This window comes from Pleuronectes platessa, chromosome 16, assembly GCF_947347685.1.
Source record: "Pleuronectes platessa chromosome 16, fPlePla1.1, whole genome shotgun sequence".
NCBI classification, from domain to species: domain Eukaryota; kingdom Metazoa; phylum Chordata; class Actinopteri; order Pleuronectiformes; family Pleuronectidae; genus Pleuronectes; species Pleuronectes platessa.
In genome coordinates this window covers 9,265,912-9,292,145 of record NC_070641.1, presented here as the reverse complement: position 1 = coordinate 9,292,145, position 26,234 = coordinate 9,265,912, and the positions used below count along the sequence as shown (strand labels likewise).

Genomic DNA, 26,234 nt, shown 5'->3' with positions numbered 1-26,234 from the left:
AGGCACAAATTTTGTTTCTCTTTTGAGGTGAAAAAGCGGCTTGTCACTGCAACGTTTTTATCCAGTTTAGATTATGGAGATTTGATTTATATGAATGCCTCAGCTAAATGTCTAAGTAAGATTGATGCTGTTTACCATACTTCTCTGAGGTTTATTACTAACTGTAGAGCCCTGACCCATCACTGTGAATTGTATTCTCGAGTGGGTTGGCCCTCTTTGTCCACCAGGAGGCTGGGACATTGGTGTACTATTATTTATAAGGCCATGCTTGGGCTACTGCCATCATATATTTGCAATTTAATCACACAGAAAAGTGTTGCTTCTTACAGTCTGCGCTCAAACAATCAGATGCTTCTGTTAGTTCCATTTGCCCGCACTGAATCAGGAAAAAGGGCATTCGTCCACTCTGCTCCCACCACATGGAACTGGCTGCAAAAAGATTTTAAATTAACCGAAATGATTTCTTTGAACGCTTTTAAATCTACGATGAGAGCATTTCAGACCGCTTCTTTTACTTGTAGATGTTTTTTATGAATTTTAATTTCTGTCTATATGTTGTGAGTGTAATATTGTGAGTGTACATATGTTATTTGTTGCTGCCTCTTGGCCAGGACTCCCTCGGAAAAGAGGTTTTTAATCTCAATGGGACTTTCCTGGTTAAATAAAGGTCAAATAAAAATTTTAAAAAACAACTGGCTTGGTACTGACTTCCACACCACACCATTGGGCGCCAATGTGGCAATAGACTATACCACCGGGGTCTGAGTCAGAAATGTTTTTGTTGTGTCAACAAAGGAATATTAATTAATCCATATTTGCTGACTATATTTTGCAATTTTACCCTCAGGTGTGCATAAACTACAGGCTATGAACTTCTTTTAAGAAACGTGAAATTATTATCGGTGCAAATGTTGTCATGACAATTTTTATCTGTTTCACTCATGTCAAACAACACATCTCAAGTCATCTCTTGTTCTATCACTTGTTTTTGTGGAAATTCTGTGGATGACTGCTTATGCTGTCTTTGTAACTAAACCTGACTGACCATGCTTTTTAAATTTCAAAGAATAAAAAGTTATAAACTACAAGTATCGAGTTTAAAGTGCAAGGAGAAGATAATTCCATAAGTAGAACATGAAACTTTGGGGTGTATCTTGCTGTTTTTCAATCCACTATTTTGTATTCTATATAGAACAATCAGTTAATACTGCATGTGTTTTGTTCATTGATTTACTGAAGTTTATTCACTGAATTTTATAAAAAAAATTGTTCTGAACAGTTCTATCACTTGCGATAAACATTGATCTGAAGCTCAAATTGTAAGGCTGATCTGTAAATAGTTTTCTAATAAACAATAAATATAGCAACTTCTGAACAACGCCATGTCAGGCTTAAATACCAACTTCCTGTTATGCCCCGCCCACTTCCGAATATGGATACCAATAACTTAGTTTGTTGAACAGATACAGATACATACGTTTTTCAGCGTTTCAGTACATCATGATAGCCAATACTGTTCGAGGTTGATTTCAAAGACAAAACCTTCACATTCACTTGCCTCTGTCAAGGTTACTGTGAATCCCCAACTAGGGCACATCAGCGGTGGCTGGGCCCCTTGAAGGTACTAGTAACAACGCACAGAGCGGTCAAGGTTGCAGAACATGCCACCTGGATCCAATGCTCACACTGCAAACGCATTCTGAACCCTATGATGACTTTCCACCGAACGTCCATCCCCATCTTACAGGAGAGGAAACCTCAGGTAACACACCTTAGCTGCAGTGAGGACACACGGATAGCCAAGGTAAACAGACCTCGATTGTATTACAACCTAAGACATGCTCTTCCTTCCCTGCTACGGTGGAATACATTCATACACACAGTTCCAGAGAAAACACATCTCACGAAAAATCTTGATTTGCCAGCATTGGATCAGCGATGGAACGTCGATCACTCCATCAACTTAGGGGTCCATTGACTCTGTTTATCACATCTGTTATTTCAATTGCCTCACTGCTTTAGTGAATGATCTTTATTGAGGGATGCATTGAATCTATGTGAATTTGTATTATGGATGTTCCTATGATTGTTCTTTGTTTGATTACTCTTTGATTGTCACTAAATTACAAAAAAGGAGGGGGGGGGACTGCAATGGAAATTTACATAATTACTACTTCCTTTATGCTTACAGCAGACATTTATATCTAGGGTGCAGCTCGACATAAACGTCATGCATATAGCATGTACACCCACTGTCTAGCATGTGATCCGATTGTGTAATCATGTGAACTCTATAGTGACCGTTGCTGCACTCTGGTTGAACTCTGTTTGTCCATTGTTCGAGGAACTCAGCTGACTGACAAGCAAATTTACCACACATAACAATATTTCCTCTCCAACAGAGAAAGGATGCAGCCTAAAAGTCATGCCTTTACAGACTATATGTTCCAGACGCAGAACAATACATTGACAACCCCCCAAGCATTTTTGGTCAGGGCCTAACCCACACAGAGATACTTAAATATGGGCACACACACTTTTTCATCTCACTTGCTAAATCCACCTTGCCTGTGTGATAGTTTCTGCAGAAAGCTCATACAAATAAACCGACAAATACCACTTGCCTCAGAACCTTGCTTTTTGACCAATTTCCACAACAGTCCGTAGTTAGTTCAACAAACTACATTTTACCAGTCAGACAAGCTCTGAAAATGGATTTATATTCTCGCCTTGATATACACTCCTGATCAAAATCTTAAGACCAGTTAAAAAATTGCATGAATTTGCATTTTGTACTGTTGGATCTTAGGAAGGTTCTAAGTAGAGCTTCAAAATGCAAAAAGAAGAAATGGGAACAAGAGACCAAAAGTTGTAGCAGGCAATTTATTGAAAACAACAATTTAACTCAGGCTGTTTATCAGCTGATCAAAAGTTTAAGAACACAGCTAAAAAAAAAAAAAAAAAAAAACTTCTAAAACAGCAATTAAAGTGTCAAAAACTGACTCAGTAATGAGTAGCTCCACCATTATTGTTGATCACTTCAAAAATTTGTGTTTCCAAAAGGCTAGTGCGAATGTTGCGCCAAGTGGTGAAGATGGCTTCACGAAGGGCATCCACTGTCTGGAACTGAAGTCCATTTTTGTAAACTTCCCTTGCCATCCGCTCCCAATGTTCTCAATTGGATTAAGATCAGGGGAACACGCAGGATGGTCCAAAAGAGTGATGTTCTTCTCCTGGAAAAAAGTCTTGGTCAGACGGGCATTGTGAATTGGAGCGTTGTCCTGCTGAAAAACCCAGTCGTTACCACACAGACGAGGGCCCTCAGTCATGAGGGATGCCCGCTGCAACATCTCCACATAGCCAGCTGCTGTTTGACGCCCCTGCACAACCTGGAGCTCCATTGTTCCATTGAAGGAAAAAGCACCCCAGATCATGATGGCGCCCCCTCCACTGTGCCGCGTAGAAAACATCTCAGGTGGCATCTCCTTGTCATGCCAGTAACGTTGGAAGCCACCAGGACCATCAAGGTTACATTTTTTCTCGTCAGAGAATAAAACTTTCTTCCACCTGTGAATGTCCCATGTTTGGTGCTCCCTTGCAAAGTCTAAACGGGCAATTTTGTGGCGTTGAAGGAGACGTGGCCTTTGAAGACGTTTCTTGTTTTTGAAGCCCTTCCTTCGCAGATGCCGTCTGATGGTTATTGGGCTGCAGTCAGCACCAGTAATGGCCTTAATTTGGGACGAGGATCGTCCCGTGTCTTGATGGACAGCCATTTGGATCCTCCTTCCCATTTCTTGTTTTTGTATTTTGAAACTCTACTTAGAACCTTCCTAAGATTCAACAGTGCAAAATGCAAATTCATGCAATTTTTTAACTGGTCTTAAGATTTTGATCAGGAGTGTATATATTACAATAATATTATGGCAGAGGTCTAAGGAGAGTTCCCCGGATGTCGTGGCTTGGTGATGGCCAGACATGCAGCGTGAATTTAGGGACCTGAATGAGTGAGCCTTTTTAATCCATATGCAATCACCTCAATTAGCCACATTTGTACAGCAATCAGGTTGTAGGTACAGTTCAAGGATGATTAAACCAAATAGGATTCAGTTTGTGTTCATAAATGAGCGATTTCAGAATAAGATTGTGATGCTTTTGCAAAAAAATTAATGGGTTTAACTTTGCCATTATGGGTTGTTGAGTTAAGAAGTATAAATATAATACATGTGCAGAAAGAGAAGATCTTTTTCCTTATGCTGCTGTATTAGCTCAAGCAAATAGTCAAAATGAAATCTTCATCTTAACCAGAAACTGTGCTTCCAACATTTAATGAAGCAGGTGTGAGGTGTGATATATACACACAGCTTTCAGATGATGAAATTTAATGAAAGATTAAAACTTAATTTTATTTTTTAATTACTATGATTTAATTAGAATGATTTAAGCTCTTAGAAGCTATAGATGAATCAAACTCTATGACTTCAAACAGCAGGTTTGAGTTGAACCACGGATACGAAAGTCTGTGGTCCGAAATGATGGACCACCCTGGCAATGAGATCCTACAGCAGCACTAAACATGGAGACAAAATGATGAAGAAAATAAATAAACATGCAGTGAAGATAGATGTGTTCTGAATGGAGGGTCCCAAGGAGTGGGTCCTAAGAGCTGATGACAGGCCGTATGACAAATACATATGCAACGTCTGCTCGGCTCTCCCAAGCATTAGGCCTGATAATGTAGCAGACATGGCATATCATTACTTCCTCTTTTCTCCCCCACAGCACAGCCTCAACCGCCCACCTGCTCACCAGTTCACTAAGGGACAATTGGACAGAGTAGCAACCAGGGAGGATTATCAAAAGCAGGAGCAAATATATTATGCATAGATAATAACAACGTCTCAGTCACTACAGGACTAATTGCTGGTTTTATACCATTGAATAAACTCACTTATTTAGTGTTTAATGCTGCAAAAGTTGAAGTGATGTAGATTTTAATCAAAGGTAAAAATGTCTGTATCTGTCAGGTGATTAAAACAGGGCGGCTGCTGTAAATTATTGTTGAACATAATTAAATTTACCATAATCCAGTCAACTCTTGCAGATCACCAATAATCTCAGATTATTTTACTTACGAGTTGAAAATAAAGTGTTGCATAGGGTCACCCTGTGTTTCCACGTGCAGCAGTTTGGGTCCATTATAACTTTGTGTTACAAGTCTACTCTCACAGTTGAGCAGAAAAACCGTTGCTGTTCCTCAGCTGAGAGCTCAACCCTGTAGCACTCGGACACGCTTCACATTTTGAAGACATCACCTTCATTTGGTACTGCCCTACCTGAATAACACTGATGTCTTGGGTCATGATCAGTGATGTCGGTAACACGTTACTTAGTAACGCGTTACTCTAATCTGACCACTTTTTTCAGTAACGAGTAATCTAAAACGTTACTATTTTGAAACCAGTAATCAGATTAAAGTTACTTGTCCAAGTCACTGTGCGTTACTATTTTGGTATTTGTGGTTAAACCGCTGGGTACGTGCCGCGGCTGGGGGAGCAGTCAAAGTTCTTTTGTGGCCTCACGGCGTCGCTTGTGCGGGGGCTTTCTTTCACTTGGTCCGCGGGCTGGTGTCCGTCGACGGTGCGGAAGTTGGAGGGGACCGGGTACGGCGGTCGGCGGCAGCGACTCTGGACGCGTGTCAGTCCCTTCTCGCGGATCACCTCAGCTACGGCGCACGCTGGGGGAACCCTCCGTTCACGGGGGGGGGGGGGCCCCCTCCGGCGTTTTTTAATAAAGTGAGTGTTGGCAAAAACCGGTTGTCATTTTTATGTTGAGGCGGCGGGGGGTGTTGTCGGCAGCTGCTGAATGTAACTAATAAAGTAACTTGTATTCTAACTTACTTACTTTTAAAATCAAGTAATCTGTAAAGTAACTAAGTTACTTTTTCAAAGTAACACTGGTCATGATATTGTGCAAGGGTAGCTTTTCCATTACTCGGAGACCCCCGTGCCTGGGGCAGTCGGAGGCGGCTTCAGCGCACGTCCGTCCCCCTAAGTATAGACTCAACGCAGTACATGGCTTTCCAAGTCCTGCTAATACACAGCCTTAACCAATCTAGAGTCAGTCTCACCTATCAATCATATATTACCCAGGTTTGATTGCATCAAATAATTAAATAATACCAAAATTTACAGAAAAAAATAACAGTTGAGCAAACTATCAGTATGAAAAGATCTAAACTGACAAAAAACATGGAGTTTATGATCTACACTGCAGCCAGCCACCAGGGGGCGACACAGATAGTTCGGCTTCACTTTTGGGGAGCTGTCATATCATCCATATTTATATATAAAATGTATGTTAAACAGATGTGCTCCAAAACTGGCTGCAAACATAACCATGCCTACATCTATGTTAAAATTGTATTCTTAGGATGGAGGTGGAGGCCATATTGCTCACCTGGGCCTCTAAAAATGTTTTTTTAAACTCTATTGTATTTGTTTAGCACCAAATCACAACATACATGATCTCAAGACACTTGACATAGTAAGGTCTAGACCTATATATGTCCATCAACTTGCACTATGTACAGTGTATTATAGTAAATTATATTATCACTACTGCATAGTAGTGATTTAACACAAAAAAGCAATAGGTCTATCTTTAGTCTCTCTTTACTCTTATGTATATCTTTTTTCTTTTCTTTTTTTTAGATCCATCTATCCATTTCTCTTATCCAATAGGGAGCTGAACTGCCCTTGGCATGAGTTAAAAGCATTCAAGACCAAAGTTCCACAACAGAGGGCAAAGTGTTGGAGATGAACCAACACAAGGTTGAAGAAGGGTGAAGAGAGCAAAGGTTCCACTGATGTCAAGAGAGGTGTGAATGAAGGAGTCTCTAATGGAGGAAGAGGAAATGAGACGTACTGTAGGGAGGCAGTCTGACTGATGGAGGAGGGGGGGGGGGGGGGGGGTATTGCGGTGCCAGCTGATGATGGATTTGCACACGCTCTAGTCAGTTGGTAACAGGAGTGTGTAAGCTGTTAGAGCATGACTCAGTGTCGAAGGGTCACACTGTGGCCACGCATGAACAAAATGGCACCTGGAGCCAACCACGCAGATATTTGATTTTGAGTTTGTCAATATCATCACTTATGATTAATGTAGATTTAAATTTTTCCTTTATTCCTGGCAGCCAAAATATTTTTTTTTCTTTGAAATATGAGCGAAATGAAATAAAAACCAAATAGTAATTGGTTCCTTTTTAAATTATTATAATCACATTGGTATTAAAGTGCTGCGTTGCTCGAACAGTATCACAAACTACCCAAATCAAGAGCACCCAGTGCAAAGGGGGGTGGAAATGAGAAGTTGAGACAGAAAAGAAAGATAAGACTGACAAACAAGCAGGGGCATTGTTTCAAGGAGGAGGACCTGACTCCTCTCTTGGTTGGCCACTGTGCTTGGTAGGTCAGTTAAAAATAGTACAAGTCTCCACGATTGAGGCTAATCTTTGCAGATGGGATGTGTGCAGCGCAGCGGTGGTAGCAGCAGGGATGGATGTAGTCTCAGGACACTGCAACAGAGCATGTAAACCTGTCCTACACAGACGCACAGACTTTCCCAGAAATGTCAACTCCAGACTGTTTTCTTTTGAATTGCTCTCATCTTGAATCAGTCATTTTGCACTTTGGTTTGTGTCTCAATACGTGCATGCAGTGGGGGTAAATGGAGTTGCTTAGCAACTTCAGGCCACACAGCCCCTTGCCTGTTTCTACCCCTTCCAAAAATACCCATCCCCTGTGCATGCCCTTTTCCCTGCTCTCTAGTCAAGCACACATGCACACATTATTTAATACTGCCTTTATTCTGTAGTTGAATACCGAGACTATGAATACTGCTGAATTCTGGTCTAAATTATATATATAAACAGATACAGATCGAGACCCAAAGCTTTTACATGTGCACCTGTGGGTTCATGTATTGAAGACTTACTTAAAGAAGAAAGCTAATCAATTGTATTTAATTTAAGTTGGGGAGCACAGTGCACTTTTTGAGAAGAGTTAGTGTTCTTCTCAGAAAATTACCACTTAATGTTATTTGTATGGGAAATAACATAATGAAAAGCATTGGAGAGGCATTGCACACCCTGCGCTGTATATGCCCCAATCACACAATATTAAGTTTATATTAAGGCCATCAAATAGTGACATTATCAAGACATAATTTATAGCATATAATAACGAATGAATGCTTACTATAAATAAGGTGTATTTCACATGTCTACTCAAAAAATAGAATTGAATTACCACGCCATATCATGTCTGTCCTCATTCCTACCTTATGAGCATAACTATTCTTACATCTACATATGTAGTCCTATAAGAGGCAGAGATCAGGTGAAAGACACATGTTGATCAATTCAGGACTTAATTGTCTTGTTCATGACATTTCTTATCTCATAACATCATATACTGTGGAATCATTTTCTGATCAATGCAAGCTTCAGATAGTTACTCTATTATCGTCTGCTACTACTACTACTACTACTACTACTACTACTATCTATGACTGATCAACTCCAGCACTTAATCATCTGGAGATACCTTTATATTCCCACCCAGTTTGGTGTAAATTTGTTTCAGTGTATTTGTGAAGGTTATTAGAATAACAATTTGTGTATATTTGGTGATATTGATTTATGATGAAAAATTGCACTTCGACAACCAGCCATTTATTACACTTTCAGTAGAAAGTCACTGATTCTGAGTCGGCTTTGTGCTGACAAAGGCAGAAAAGTTCTTCAACTTCAAACCACCAACATCCATCTCGATTGTCACACCACTCTACCTGTTCCCGTCATCACTCCGGCATCCACATCATTTTTTTAATTCTCTTCTTTTAGTTGCTGTTTCCCTTTCTCTTGGTTTCTCCGAGACCAATAGTGGAACTTTTCAACTTATCAGCGATACGTTTCTTTTTTTGTATCAACAACATTTGTGTTTGGTAGATGTGACAGAGATTCCTCTCTCACGGTCTTTCAAAGTTACGGTTGTAGGATAAAAATGTAAGTGCTACTACAATTTCATGAGCCTCGTTCTTCCTCTGGGAGCTCTGGGCATGAAATCCCCAACACCCTGAGATGGAATAAAATAAATATTTCATGTCATGAAATAGAACCATTCACACAAACAGTTGCCGTGTTGAAACTCATTTAAATTCATTCAGCAGCTTCTTGTTTAGGGGAACCTGAGGCTTTAAAGAGTCCTTCCTGCACACACCGTGACGCCTGCACCTTGACAGTATGTTAATGATGTGGACAGTGCGTTAGACACCACTCAGCCCTGGTATAAACATAACAGCGCTCTGATCTGTAAAGCTGAGGCGGTGTACGAGCCATTGGCAGGTATGTCAGATATGTGAGATTTAGACTGATGACGACGCTCCCCGAGGGCTGCGCAACAGAATGTTCAAGCTAATTTATAATTAGCAACCTCTATTGACTGCGAAATAAAAGCCGATTTGGCCAGGTGTCCTCATAATGAATTCAATTACCAATGAACGCAGGGTGGAATTAAAACCACATACAGCCAACTCTCTGTGCTGCAGCCACGCGTCCCAGAGGAAAACGGAGGAGTGAGATTAAAGCATTAAGGACAGTTTAGCCACATGAAGTGCACAAATATCCAGACTAAATCTGACATTTTCTAATACCTCGATGAATGTGCAGAGATTATATCTATGATCATATTTATGATTACGGCCCTCATTTAGCATTTTAGTTGGTTGGCTTTATCATCATGTGCCTCTTGATAAGTAGATTGGTATCTCACAGAGAATTCTATAAAGACGTGTGTGTGTGTGTGTGTGTGAGAGAGAGAGATTCATTAGGTATGCTTTCATGTATATTTGAAAAGGTGTTAAGTGCAGCGATTTCACACCAATAAAAGATATCCATAAACATTTTTAGACATTAGCCTGGCAGCCTCTCACTGCAACTGCATTTTCCGTGATGTGACACTGGGTCGGATTTGGCTGAAAATGCAGAAGTGCTTAATGGCCCCAAACAAAGATGGTGTAGAGAATGGAGGGCTGTTTGGTGGAGGTGGTAGGGGATGCAAGTTGCAAATAAAATAATTTGCAACTTGCATCTAATTTTCTTTCCTTTTGCATCAGTTGATAATACTGCAATCATCAACAATAGTTCATGTTCATGCTTGCGGCCCAATCAAACGTCTAAACCAGATCATCAAAATCAAGTTCTTGATTTGTCATTTCACCAGTTAGGAAGGAAATTGCTGAGGATCAAAACCGAAACTTTCGGTTTTTTTTATTGGACTCTAAAGGTAAATTCTGTTTCAGGTACAAGTAAAAAATATGGATTTATCCATTCGATGTGAAAGGAGACACTATTTTAATACAGTAGTTAAAAGTTGTTCAAGACAGGAATGAACTGAGTTGTCTACAATGTGTTCTATAACCCCTTAAATTTGAAATTATAGCAATGTTGAATTAAATCTGACTTTCCCTTGAGACACATTTGAACTGATGATACCACTCCAGGTTTACATATTTTTGTATTATTTCTGCCAAGATGTCACAGTTAATGTGTTAATAAAATCTTGATACTTAATAATAATATCTTGATGGTTTAATATAAAGATTTAAATTAAAATGTGCGCTTAAGCAACTGCTGACTTTTATTATTCCCTTCAAACATTTTGATTGTATCACATTCGGATTCAATATGTTCTTATTCCAGCTTCAGCTTTTCTGAAATATTTAAACCAGAGACCAAATGTACTGAGGGTCAAATGTAAATATTCAACATAACAATATTTGATATTCATTTCTTTGTTCTGCAGTACTATATCTGTCTCTCTTTATATATGTGGCATCTCTGGAAGCCTGAACATGACTTGAATGCCAAACAACTGTGTGGCGATGGCAATAACATTGGATGAAATGACCCCAAAGAAGTTCACTCACAGGTGAGGGTAGGGCTGGGCGATAAAAACGATAAAGATAATTATCGCGAAATATTATCTCCATGCTAGAGAATGGTCGATACAACGTCGATTCATTCCATCCATGTCTTGACAGACAACACGAACAGCCATCGCTGAAGAGAATAGCGCCGCAGCGAACCAATCAAATGTCTGGAATAGAGTTACACCCACATTAGGTTAGATAGATGCACACAGCAGAGACTGTAGGAAATGGACGGCTCTGTATCGATGCAGTGAAAGAATATAATGGATTCATGTTTTCCGCTACGCTGATTGTTCAAACAGATTTCCAAAGCTGAATAATTAAAATTCCTGCTGCTTCAGGATCAGGACAGAGCTCATTAAAAGGTCCAGTCGTCCTGTTTGGAATCTACTGTCAGAGTCTGCTTCCTTCTCACTCCTCCTCTGACCTCAGTCACTTTACACTTCAACAATAAACACCATCGCTGATAAAGAGTCATTAGGACACGTGCAGGACTGACGTTTACTATGTGCTTGAGTCGCTTTAGAGTTTATGAGAGATATGTTTAAACCTGATACAACAACACAAGAAGTATAGCATGTGCAAAGCCAGGACATCAAGGTTTAAGGGACCGGAGCGATCCAGAATCATGATCCAACATCATCGATTAATAGATAAATACATGTGAACATCAGTTCTTGTGTAAAGAGGGACAGTGTTGAGCAGACACACACAAACACACACACACACTCACTCACCCATGCAGACAGAGAAGTTTCCTCCCGCAGATTATGACGCAACGCAGCATTTTAAGTTTATTGTTGCAGAAGAAGCGATGCCCCGATTATCCAGGAGAGTAAATATGAATTCAGCAGATAAAGATCAGTTCTACGTGTGACTCATTGGAAAAAAACAGGAGCAGAGTCTCCTGTTGACCTGCACAGAGTAATGCGCCTCAGTGCAGTGGAACTGATTTGATTTATATTGTGATATATATTGATATCGACTGATGTGATTTGACTTGATGAGATTTTTCTCCACACGCTCAGCCCTATAGGTGAGGGTATGTGTGGTCTGTTCCCTAGATACATTTTCCTCTAAAATACCAACAATATGGCTGCGATAGGAAACAAAATCTTAAAATGTCATTAGGTATACAGAACTTTACAAATATCGTTCCTCATTTTCCCAGCCGTGGAAGTCAATATTGCCTTTAGCTTTCAGGATCCTTTTACTGAACTGTGAGCTGCGAGCAAAAGCCTTATGCAAAGTTTGAGTTTGTGCACAAACCCGTACTCTCTTCTTTTGACTCTTTCTGTGCTTTTTGACGTGATTTATGTGTAGGTGGTAGAATAGGTCTGTGATGTCTGGGTACGATTTGAATTCGACATTTCTGGTCGATGTGACACGTCATATCGTAAGTACTTTCCCAGAACAGTTGAGACCATTATTATCGGTGAAACATATTTTTTTTGTCATTCTGTATTTATTTACCCTATTTTGTTTCAGGTTATCGGTCCTCCATGTTTGTTTGTGTTGCATTTATGCACATTAACTGGCTGCACCCTGTAGCGTGTGTATGAACCTGTAGTGCCACCCAAAGAGGATTAGTATTGCTTAAAAGAGTAATTTGTTAGAGTTAAAATAAACGATGGAGCGTAATATAAAATGATGACACGGCATGCAACAGGCGTTGAGCTACCACATCTGATGAGTCATCCTATTGTTCACGTCAAGCCAAAGCTATATACCAAAAATCCGACACTGTTGGAGCGCTTCTTGTGCTGGTTCTTGTACTGCCATGAAAATCCCATTACACTTTACATTTAGTCAGCAACGGTAAAATGGCTGCAGCCTTACAGTCAACTCTACTGTATTAACAAAGGCTGATTCAAAACAATGCTCGTAATATGACATCCTTTGACAAAAGGTCACAGGTCGCTGATCATCAGCGCTGGTAGAGAGATGATTGAAGCTGGTATAAATGTTCAATCATTATGTAGCTTTAGGGAGTCTGACTAAAGCTAGCAGCTTAGTCTAGTCAAAGGGCAAACAGAGACCATATTGAAACACATTAAACAAACAACAGTTATGACTGATGTGCACACTATACACCATGAACTGAAAAAAAAAGTATGTTTTCTTCAGACCAGGATGCCTTCACTTTCCACAAATTTATGCAAATCTTTCACTATACAAATGGCTGTGTGGCTGCTTGACTTCAGAAAAACAGTAATCATCCCTCCATGCCCCGTGAGCACAACTATGTAATGAGAACAGATCTCCAGCATAAAACAAAATCTGTGCCTGGATGAGCGCAAACTCTGAGCTCTACATGCTGTTTTTCTGTGGTAGAGTTTTTAATCATCTTGCATTTTTCTGTGAACCAAATGAGGCCACGCAACGTGTGTGGGGACCTGGGGGTGGAGGGAGAGTGAAGGGGGAAAGACGGAAGGGATGCTGGAAGAAAACAAGGTTTGTCCTCAAAGGGATGACAAACTGCATTTCAAATTCACTGTAAAGAGACAAGTTTTTGATGGATTGTTGCCGGCATTAGTTGTTTTTCCTGAAGCATGTCCTGTGACCAAGGTCAAACAATCTTGACTCATCCCCGTACATGGTTTAAATTCCTCACTGTGCGCACGTTTACTCAATGCCTTTCAGCTAGCCAAACAGAGAGCGGCATCATGGGAACAGTAGTGTTCATGGCTTTTCAGAGATGCAGGTGAATGACGCCATGGGAACGGGGATAAAACAGAGGAAAGAAAGGAGAAGATGGAGGCGGGAAAATGATGCTACCTTACACCATCATGACAATCCCAGAGGACAGCACACCAGGAGAGGAGCGGGAGATTGAGAAAACGCCCCTGTGCCACCCACTACCACTCCAGGCTGAGATAAAGGAAGGAGGGAGGGAGGGAGGGAGAGGAGGACAAAGATAAAGGTTGGAGGAAGATGAAAGATGAAAACTGAGGCACGCACCCCACAGGAAGCTCTGACATCACATCAGAAAGGAAGTTAATTTAAACCTCAGTAAGTGTACAGATGGAAAATAATAAATTACTGATGGACTTCCACGGTGACCGTACAGGCCAGAGCCGACTGTGTTGGTTTGCTAGAGCAGTCATTATAGCCATGCATCTAATGTTAGCAGCAGAGCTGGTGCTGTGTCAGAGCAGCTTAAATTCATGCCTAAGGCTCTCTAGCTCCACTGGTTTTCTGCCCCACCAGTTAGCCAACTGTGCTTCAGGTCTGAATCACTAACCGCACAGACCAAAAGGACGAGAACAAGCAGGGCTGCAGACCTGGAGGCTCACACTAGAGGCTAAGAGACTCTATACGTACACATGTGCGATAAGATGAGGACAACACTCTTCTGGGCACATTCATCAAACGGTTATCTGAGGAACTCAGCAGCCCACTGACTGACACTGGGATGAATCAGGTGACAAAAACATAAAAATGAATAAACAGTACAGTTCAGCAGTAGCAAGGTGCAGCATGTCAGTCAACACCCTGCTGACAAAGAGGAGCAGAGGTTCTTCACTGTCTGTGGTGACAAAAAGCCTCAGAGTGTTGATGTCGTTAGGTGATTTTAAGCTCCTCAAAGCCAGAAATAAACATGGTTACATCACAACATGCTCCGACTTCAAGAGTGTGATGTTCATCCTGACACCATCAACAGTAGCTACAGAGGAGGCACACAAATATTCTACGAACAGTTACATTGCAAAAAGGCTTGCCGTGAACTAGACTGTACTTTGTAGAGGTAAAAAAAAGGATTCTTTGAACATTGGTGCCTCTTAGTAGGAGATGGGATGCTCACAGTGATCCCCATAGTCATGTCCACTTGTTAAGACCGCTCAATGTGTCAACTCATTAATTCTGCCACAAAAGCTATTAGGCAAAACAATTCGTTTGACCACAAATCAATAGCATTAAATCCTGGTGAAGGCAATTTAAAAGGGCAGGGTGCAGTGTATTGGGGCAGATTAATTCATTGATTAGTATGTTGATAGATGTCGTAACTAATCAGAAGTTGTTTTGTCAATTAAATGCCTATTATTGTTTTAGACCCCTAAGTAGTATCTTCTAGAATTGGGTTCCCGTTCACATTTGAACCGATACTGGTGCAGGTACATAGAATTCGGGACCGGTATCCAACACTACTTTTTCCGGCAGTGTTGGTCTTTACCAGGTACTTTTACAGGTATCTTCATGCATCTAGAATTGCTAGGCAACCTCCTCCTCTCTGTATCGAAGTCCCAGAACTTGAGGGAAAGGTAATGTGGCACACACAAACTCCGCTGCTCAGGGTTCTGTAGAGTTGCGTAGCTCGAGTACTGCAGGTTTCAGAGAGAAAGCAGCAACCAGCATAACCACAGGCATGTTTAGAACACCTACTGTATTAGTGAATATAAATCTACAGGTAGAGACAAAGCAATGCGGAATGATAATTTTGACACAAAATACAATAAACCTCAACCTGCACAGCCTATTCCCTCTCGCTTCAAAAGCCTCCATTATCCTCTTTGAAACTTCTGTATTTCAATGATACAGTACAGTAGGTAAAATATAAAACGTTTTTGAATGTCAATAAACAAGACACAAACAATGCATCAAAAACTTCCTGGCAAAAATTAATATGAATATTATTTACATCCTTGTCAGGTAGAAAACTGCACAGTCAATATCATAAAGAAAAGTTAGTTTTTTTTCTGTAAACTTTCCAATCACTATATGTTCCTCTGAAAAGGCTGGTTATTTTCTTATTTCTCCACAGCTGATGAAATAATCCATTAATGACATTACAGTCTCCCTATTTTCTTCCAAGTCCAGTTTCCGCATTTTCCTCTACAAAATAAATGTATTAACAGATAGTCATTTTTTGTGGTTAAATTCTGACAAGTTCGTTTTAATTCCAAACCATCCAAACCAAAAGAAAAGCATACAAAAATAAAGGAAATTAATAGTTTATGTAGCTGGTAACATATAGAGGGTAAATATAAACTAAGATTGAGGAATTGCAGTTATCTCACAGTGTTAACAGCTGAGGAAATCACCTATCTACACACAGAGGAAGAACAGAATCAAATCCAAGATCCTTTAGCGCTCTCACCGAATAGATTCTAGAGATTAATTTGCCGAAATGCTGATTGAGTGAGAGTCATAAACAAACACTCAGTCACCAGGCAATACTGCAGCTGCTCACTGAATAAACTTCATCTCATTTCCTCTAGAAAGAAACCCCACAGAGGTACCATGCATGTGATACTTCATCCTCACGAAAAGACGTTGCAGCATCCACAGTGTTTTTAGCTTAAGTTAAAAAACAAACAGACATCTGTCAGTTTGATATCTAAGCAGGAAGATGCCTCAAGCCACATATACATAACAATTAAAACTAATTAGCTCTTTAGTTCTCTTTCATAAGCTGCAGGGCACAAGTAGGAAAAAAGAAAGAAAAGAATCGCTGACTGTGACCAAGACGCCTCGTATCTTTACTGGCGTGCACATAATGAAGTCCTGCAGAGAGCAATGGATATAGATGAGAGTGGGTGAGACAGAAACTGAAGCTGTAGAAATTGAAGGAGGAAGAAAAAGAAGTAGGAGCGAGAAAGTGAGACTTGACAGTGGTGCCTGAGCTTGTAACTCAGTTAGCCTAACTCTCATTATTCACAACCAATCTCTGAAGTTACATTATTAGCTTTTTTTTATAACCGCCTTAGATAAATAATTATTTTTGCTGCTTGTGAGATTACTTCTACTTAAATTACAAGCATTATTTCTGGATTTTTTCCTGTCAAGGCAAGCAATAAAAAGGTACAATGTTCTGACTTTACTCAATGAGATTAATTTAGAAGGAACATTTTCATGACCTTAAATAATAGTATAAAATAACAAGAATGAATATAATAAAACTTATATCAAGATGGACAACATGTCTCTACTTCTTCGCGTTGTAAACAAAATGAAGCTGAATAATCTGTTATTATCTTGTTCAGGGAAAGACAATCATCTCTTTAAAGAGCTTCCTCCAGACAGAGCTGCACTGAGGATCCCGTTGAAATAATTTGACCAACCAGAAGCGGCAGCTTCCCTGTCCACAGTCTCTTCTCTTTCTGGGCTGGAATCTGCTAGCACATCATCTCCATCCACCAATATTACCCAGGGTTAGTCAGTACAGCTTAAGCGGCATGAGAGTGCTCCATGATCTCGTTGCCCGACTCCAGTGTTCTCATACAATGTTGAACCAAGGTTTGCAAAAGGGGATGAGTTGGTCAAGGAAAGTTGAGCGCTTCTCAGTGTAACCAGGGAGATGGAAATGGACATCTTAAACAAAATAGCTCAGGCTCATTTCCCCTACAAGACCTACCCAAAGAATCAGGAATGGTCATGGTGACCAAGGAGTTGGAACTGGCTTTCACAGCTGGGCCATGAGCATTGACCGGGACCACTCAAAGGTCACGGTCACAAAGTGTTTGTCTTCTTGAATATATCTTAAATCTGTCTATAGGATTTTTTGTCATATTTTGAACAATTGTAACTTGCACTAAACAGAATAAATGATAACATTTCAGTGGTCAAAGGTCAAGGTGACCTCATGACTCTGAAAAAAAGGAGTCACTGCACTCATAGACGGAGGCATACAATGTAGTTATAAATGGGAGGGATAAAAAACCTAAAGAATAAAACTGTCTGTTAGTTTTCTGAAGGTCTTAGGATACAGACTCAGGAAATGTTCGTAGCAGGGGTTCAACTTGGCATAGTCACCGTCGTTGAAGAGGATGTTGCAAGCTCACTTAATGCCCAGAATAATAAGCATTGCCCTTGTCGTCGAGGAAAAGGTTGTTCTGGATGACATCTCTGACTTCACTACAGCCTTTGTCCTTCTCTTTGAGTGTATCTACAATCTCAACCTGTACTACGCCAAAGGGTTGAAGTACACATTTGAGGCATTGCAGAAGATTTTCATAAACCTCGGCAAAGAGTGCTCTGCCCGTGTTCAAGCTCTAAAAAACAACTTGTTAAAGTAGCCTGCTACAATGAAAACACACACACATATAGTCATTTGTAGTCAGTATTTCCTCACTGCTGAATTTGTTTTTCCAAAGACTTGTTCTTAAGCAACTAAACACGTTTGTTTTGTGTTATACGTGTTCTCTGTATAATTTGTTTCTTCACTGATGGGTCTGGCCAGTGGTTTCCTCAAATATCTTTGACTTACACATCTTTGGTGATTTATAGTTTAATTTCACCTAACTATTGTCTATATTATAGCTGAACCATTGACAGCTTGTCCTGCACATAATGTGTTTACACATTCTGACATTGAACATAATTGTATAGGTACAATGTAAACATGTTAACATAAGGATTTGTTGCTACAATTTCAATGTTGCCTATTTGTTGGTTGTTATAGGTTTTCAAATGGTTTACACCAAATGTTTAACAATTGTTATCAATAAATAGTATGGCAACAGGGTTGCATTTTTCAGTACGCTCAACTCATGGGCACTAAAGTGAATTAAAGCAAAAGTTTAAGCTATATTTTCTCAACTAAAACTATAAAGTGCCATTGATGTATGTGTTCAATTCATAAGAACACATATATTCTAGTTTATCAAATAAAAATGTTAAGTATTCCTAACTTGGATACATGAGTAGTTTTGAATGGTGATGTTAAGTTAGACCGACTTAAGATCTAAGCATTTTGAGGGATATTCATACTTTGAGTTGAGACAACACGTAAGCCCTTAAATTGAGTAAACTCTTTTTTCTTTTTACAGTGTATCTGGGATGATTGAAAGCATTCAGATCCAGAGTCAGCAGTCCCAAAAACGAAATATCGCACAATGTTAAAGACAGAAGATATTTGGAGCTGGGTGGGTTTAGTTGTCCAGCTTTTGTGTCATCATTATGAGGATAATTAGTTAAGTGTTGAACATTATGTTATAATGTTATATCAGAAACATATATAAAATCTAAATAACTCCAGTTTATTTGGTGTGTCTGACATTATTGATCAGGTCATGGTAGACTGAATTATCTGTGAATCCTATATTAGAGAGAGATCCTTATAATATCCATGATGAACTTTAGGAATACCATAAATCTTGAGAGCAAATCAAGCCCTTATATTAAGATTATATACACATCACTTTATATTGCAATGGTCCCCGTTTTAGTTATGTATTTATTTATGTATTTATCATATTTTAGTGAGAATTTCTGCATTGTTTCCTATTAATGTAAACCAAAAAACTTCCATTATGTCTACATGTTGTCTTATAGAGTTTCAATTAATGTTCATTTCCAAAGGATTAAATTAATCAGTTCAACACCACATCCATCATATTCAGCTCCTGTGAGTTTCATAAGCAAGAACTGTAATTGAAAACGTGGCGAAGTAGAAAAGCCTGGAATTAGTGAATGGAATCTTTAGTTATTTAGTTTTGTGGAATTAGCACACTAGTATAGTTTCAATTTTTTTGCCTCTAACTTTTAATCATTAATTTGCTTAAGCTGCATATTATAAGAGTTTGTACTTCAGAATATGGGATAAAAATACAAATTGCACTGTGTAAGCTCATTTATTTTAGCTAAATAACAGCAGAAAAAAATGCCACCATGTGTAAACTAGAATCTAATTGGATTTTCATGTATTTCTAGATGATTTTAAAAACATATACGGGTCATCGAATTAAACACTTACAAGACAGTCACATAACCTTTCCAAGTCATTTAACAATTGTATAACTGAAACTGAAAGACTAATTTGTTCCATTACTTTGACAGTTCTGTTTGATGATGCATACTTTCCCTTCCACGCTCCAGTTTAATTCTCACCTCTTTGTGCTCAGATGCAATTAGGATTCCTTCAGTACTTGCTCAGCCCCAGTCATGCTAACTAAATGAGGAGGAGTGTGGAAGGGCTCCTGTGAATTCCAACTGTGAATGTTCTAGCAAGAGACTGGGCTGAGGTCTTTCTACATCCACTTCAACCATGCAGCCCGAGGGTTTAAAACAGCAATACATGCGGCAGAGAGAGAGATGGATCCCCAGGGTGCCTGGCATCTGCAGTCGGCAGCAAACAACTGTTATTAAGGCTCCAACAAATCAACTTTTATGGTATCAACGTGGAGAGAGCGTATTGATAAATCGCACCTGTGAAGACGACCCCATCTTTATTAATGGATGCAGATCAATCTGAGATTAGATCAATCTGCTCAATAACAGAGGTGAGTGTGTGTTTGCGTAGGCGTGTTTTTAGGCAGTGTATTTTACGATGGAGCCGGATGCTCATGGCCAGAAACCTTGAACATCCAAAAGAAAATATATATAAATACATTTGTTTTAATAATTTACAAATTAAAGCATTGGAAAATATTTTGTCACAAGATTTGTAAATAGTATATTGTTTCAATATTGGTAGTTACTCATTGAAAAGCAAAGTATACTGAAACTATGTCCCTATAATCCGCTGGTGGTCACTAACATCCACTAACATTAACTGGTGGTAGGCATTAATTAGTGCGGTAAAGAACATACAAGGGATATTCTGCATCCGTTCCTATTTTCTAATATGGGAAAGAATATAGTTTAAAAAGGCATAAAGGTAATGATGTCTGATCTACTGAGCGGGCCATATGCCTTTTTAATACTGCTGACATACAACCAGAGGTGTAAAGTAACGAATTACATTTACTCACCTTACTGTAATTGAGTAGTTTTTTTGTGTACTTTGTAATTTTTTGAGTAGTTTTTGAAATGGGTAATTTTACTTTTACTTAAGTCGATTTTGACTGAAGTATTGTACTTCGCTACATTGGAAATTACGTCTGTTACTGAGTAAAAAACGTTCAAGGCGCAAGGCAATTCTCACTGCAGTGGTAGATGCTGCATAGAGTGGATGACGTTCCCTCACGTGCACGTTCAACATATGAAAACTGATCGTAAAGTTCACTGTTCGCGAAAAATATGCGTGACATGCACAACACTGCACAGGGAGCCACTGCAGAGCGGCTGAAAAGGCGCCCGCGGCTGAAGAGCCGCGGGTTGCCGACCCCTGGCTCCGTTGAAAGAGCGATTTGTTTACTGCTCCGCCGTTAAAGAGATGCGGACGTCAAAGCATTAGTTCGGCTATAATATTAGTTCATCCTCGCATTTGTCCCCTCCCGGTCGCGCACCCCACCCTGATGGAGCGCACCACACAGTTTGAGAATCACTGCACTACACAGGGCCGGCCCTAGAACAGTTGGGGCTCTATGCAAGCTTCACTCCTGGCGCGCAGCCCCCCCCATTAAAAAAAAAAATCGCAACGACATGGTGCAAGCATTCGATTTAGACAGCGTCTCTCCTCAGGCAAGGAAAACAGACTAACGTTTTAGCTAGACCTCAGATAATATGAAAGTGTTCACCGTTCAAATTCATTATTTGTCATTAAGTTGCGTTCAGTTCAACGTTCTCATAAAAATGAAAGTGTTCAATGAACACGTTCTTTTGAAACTCAATAGCCTACTGGCCTACCTACCTCGGCCGTCAGCGAGTGACTCTTCAGCTGTGCTGGATTGCTGTTCACTGCAAAGCGAGCCCGGATGAGTTCTACTCACCTTGGAAATCAGCTGCTGCTTAAACTCAACAAGAAGTTTGCAGACTAGTGCTCAAAAGGTCGACCAAAGTTTAACCAAAAGTTTAAATATACAGTGGGACAGCGGCATTTTAACTTTTATTTTAGCTGTCATGTGGTTCATGTCTTGACATGTCCTCCCAAAAGTTATTAAATGTTGACATGTTAAATGTTTGACATGTTTAATGTCTTTGTGTGGCAAGACAAGGAAAGGCAGAGACGCAGGTACTGTTTACTGTGGTTTATTCAGTAACAAGGAAGAACTCCACATGTTCCCCATACGGGAAGTATATATAGCTACAGCCTCTAACATTACCCATCAACCCACTGGGTGAGAGGACACACCCCTGAGTGCACGCCACACAACACCCCCCCCGAACACCCAGAGGGAGAAAAAAAAATGGGACAAAAGTCAGTACCTCTCAGGGGGTTTAACGAGGCGACCATAACGGCTACGCCGACCCCCGTCCGCAAACGCAGGGGTGGAACAGGCAGAAGGGACATCATTTACAACAGGCACAGGATCAGGAGGCACAACTGGAGAAAACAACACAGGGGTCTTAGAAGGGGGGCGACCACGACGGGGAACCCGGGCCGGTAGCACCTCTTCGCCGGCCAACAGAAGAGCTGGCTTAAGCCTGTCTAACGAAACACGCTCCCTGCGCCCGCCCATGTCCAGAATGAAACTTTTAGAACCCACCTCTAACACTCTAAACGGGCCGTCATACGGGGGCTGGAGGGGAAACTGGTGAGCATCGTGACGCACGAAAACAAACCGAGTGGTCGCGAGATCCGTTGGCACGAAAGACCGAGGAGAAAAATGATGCACGGGCACCGGTGCACAAGCGGCCTGTGACGCAGGACGCGCAACAGGAAACGGAAAGGGGGCCGAGCTCTGAGGCAGAAACTCCCCTGGGACGCGGAGCGGCTGACCGAGCACCAACTCTGCAGGCGAGGCATCCAGGTCAGCCTTAGGAGCCGAGCGCAACCCGAGCATCACCCACGGCAACCGGTCCAACCAGTTCGCGTCTGAGAGCACAGCCCGCAATGACGCCTTAAGCGACCGGTGAAAACGTTCACACAAGCCGTTAGCCTGGGGTTGGTAGGCAGTGGTACGGTGAACCTGTGTGCCCAGAGACTTTGCTAGCGCCGACCAGAGATCTGAAATGAACTGCGGGCCTCTGTCAGAGGTGATATCAGACGGTGCACCAAAACGTGAGACCCAAGCTGAAAGAAAAGCGCGTGCCACGTCCGCAGATGTCGTGGAAGACAGAGGAACCGCCTCTGGCCACCTAGTGGTCCGATCTACCATGGTAAGGAGATGTGTAAAACCCTGGGAAGGGGGAAGAGGCCCCACAAGGTCGATATGCACATGATCAAAACGCTTGGCCGGAATCAAAAATGGCTCGAGGGGCGCCCTAGTGTGCTGGTGAACTTTTGCGCGCTGACACGCCACAAATGTGGCCGCCCACTCTTTGACCTCTTTGCGAAGGCCAGGCCACACAAACTTCGAAGACACCAACTTCACCGACGCCCGTACACCCGGATGAGAAAGAGAGTGCACCATATCAAAGACCCGACGGCGCCAAGCAACCGGCACCACCGGGCGGGGGCGGCCCGTGGAGACGTCGCAAAGGAGGGCAGGCCCACCATTTTGCACCACTGCCTCCTCCAGCTCCAGACCGGTACTCGCAGCTCTCAGTACAACGATCGCCGCTAGATGGCGCTGCTGGCGAGCAGACCATGGCTCTGTCACCTTCGCCATAGCAAACGTCAATGGTTTGTGGTCAACATAGGCTGTGAAAGGGCGGCCTTCCAGCAGGAAACGGAAATGACGCGTAGCCAGGTACAACGCTAACAGTTCCCGGTCAAACACGCTGTATTTTCGCTCACTGTCTCGCAAACCGCGGCTAAAAAATGCAAGTGTGTGGGCGCCCGAGACGCGGGGTGCGCCAGAAGCGCCGCGTTAGCCAGGGCAGCCTTAGCCCCCTCAAAAGCCTGGATCCTCACAGGGGTCCAGTCAACCTGGTCCTTGGCTTTCTTAAGCTTCAAAGCACCATACAATGGTTGCAGGAGTTGGGCCGCACGAGGCAAGAAACGATTGTAAAAGTTTACCATGCCCAAAAACTCCTGTAGCGACCTGACCGAGACCGGACGGGGAAAATCCGCAACTGCATGCACCTACGAGGGCAAAGGAACCGCACCCTGCGACGAAATGCGATGGCTCAAAAAGTCTATGACAGACAGCCCAAACTGGCACTTGGCTGTGTTGACAATGAGACCATGTCCATCAAGGCGCTGGAAAAACTGCCTAAGGTGCGACAAATGCTCATCAACCGACGGGCTGGCCACCAAGATGTCGTCCAAATAGACGAAAACAAATGCGAGGTCACGTAACACCGAGTCCATCAAGCGCTGAAACGTCTGCGCTGCGCCTTTAAGGCCGAACGGCATTCGCAGGAACTCGAAAAGCCCAAATGGTGTAATGACTGCAGTCTTGGGCACGTCCTCTGCCCGCACAGGCACCTGATGATAACCTCGCACCAAATCGATTTTAGAAAAAATTGTCATGCCCGCCAGACGAATCGAAAAATCCTGCACATGCGGAATGGGATAACGGTCATGGGCCGTAATGTTATTTAAACGGCGGAAGTCACCGCACGGCCGCCAAGACCCGTCCGCCTTGGGCACCATGTGGAGCGGCGAAGCCCACGGGCTGTTGGACCGCCTAACGCTCCCCAAACGCTCCATGGTAGCAAACTCCTCCTTCGCGGTGGCTAACTTCACGGTGTCGAGGCGACGCGGACGTGCGAAAACGGGCGTACCCGCAGTGGGAATGAATTGTTCCACGCCGTGTTTAGTAACCGCGGCAGAAAATGCGGGCGTTGTCAGCGAAGGAAATTCCGCCAGTAAGCGCTGGAAGACATCCTTTGACGCCGCGAAATTAGCGTGTGTTAACGGCCCGGGTCCCCCTGTCTGACACGGAAAAGACGAAAAAGACACAGCATCAATGAGCCTGCGATTAGCTACATCCACTAACAACCCATTAGTGCACAGAAAATCTGCTCCGATAATAGGAACCGTAATGGAAGCTACAACAAAGTCACACAGAAATTTGCGTCCATTGAAACACACAGTCACAGACTTTGTACCAAACGTCTCTATAGCCGAACCGTTAGCCGCTGTCAGACGCGGACCACTGCCACAGGCCGAGAGGTCCGTAGCTGCAGGAGGGAGAAGGCTCTTCTGCGAGCCGGAGTCCACCAGGAACTGATTACCTGATATGGAGTCATGAACGAACAGCAGCTCCTCTTGCTCGCCAGCGCCATCGGCTGCTACCGAGCGCCGGCTCTTCCGTTTCCTGGTGCCTCGAACGCGCACGGAGGAACGCAGCGGCGCGCCTTGCTGCCGAAGCGCTGATGGAAGAAACACAGCTGGCCGCGCTGTCTGCGGGTGGAAACTGCAGCCGTCAATGCCGGAACCTCGTCCTCCAACGTCGGCTGCAAGGACTCCACGGCCACACTCTGCACGGAGACGTTCCTCGAAGTCAGCAGGATCCGGTCCGCCTGCTCAGCCAATCCACGGAAGTCGCCGGCCACCAAACAAGAAGAGTTGGCGAGGGCTGCGCGCACCTGCCGCGGGAGCTGGCGCAGAAAGATGTGCGGGAACAGGAAACCATCATCCTCGGAGCCCAGCAACGACAGCATCTCGTTCATCAGGTCCACTGCCGAACCATCGCCCAAACTGGGAAGCGACAGTAGCTTGTCTGCTCTCTTCGCGGCTGACAAGCTGTAGCGCCGGAGGAGAAGCTGCTTGAGGGCGGCGTACTTTCCGCGCAGCGGCGGGGCTCGCAGGAGCTGCATCATGCGCCGGGTGGATTGCTGGTCCAAAGCCGCGACCACCAAAAAATACCTGGAGTCGTCTGCCGTTACTCCTCGCAGATGGAAAAGAGCCTCGACGTGCAGAAACCACGGCGCGGGGTCGTTCTGCCAAAACTCCGGCAGTTTAACGTGCTCCGCGGAGCTGGTCGGTCGCGGAAGCTGCGGCGCCATGGTCGTTGTGGAGACACGGTCCACGGGCGCCGGGGAAGAAAATACGTCTTCCCCCGATGAGGAAGGGCAGAGACGCAGGTACTGTTTACTGTGGTTTATTCAGTAACAAGGAAGAACTCCACATGTTCCCCATACGGGAAGTATATATAGCTACAGCCTCTAACATTACCCATCAACCCACTGGGTGAGAGGACACACCCCTGAGTGCACGCCACAATTGCACTTATATTTGTAAAGATTCTCCTTTAATTAAAAATAACTGTTTTTGGATTGGATTTAGGACCCCTAGTCCTTTTTGCACTGTATAGGAGCGGCCCCCATTAAGTTGTTGGAAGTAACTTTTACTTAAAGTACATTTTAAATGAACTAATTTTTACTTGAGTAGATTTTTAGATGGGTACTTTTACTTAAGTAAAATTTCATCAAAGTAAAGGTACTTTTACTTGAGTACAATATTTCAGTACTTTTTACACCTCTGCATACAACCAGTAACCAGTCAGATTTACCTTTAGCCACAGCTTACCCTCAAGTTCTGCCTGTATCATTGTTTACAAGGCCAAAACACTCTATGATGCTAAGGCGCA

General features: G+C 42.4%; 1 protein-coding gene across 1 annotated transcript in view; it reads right to left on the bottom strand.

Annotated features, from left to right (window-relative positions):
* The window catches only part of asic2 (acid-sensing (proton-gated) ion channel 2), a 409,791-nt gene that overhangs the window by 296,506 nt on the left and 87,051 nt on the right, over positions 1–26,234 (bottom strand). The window lies entirely within an intron of this gene.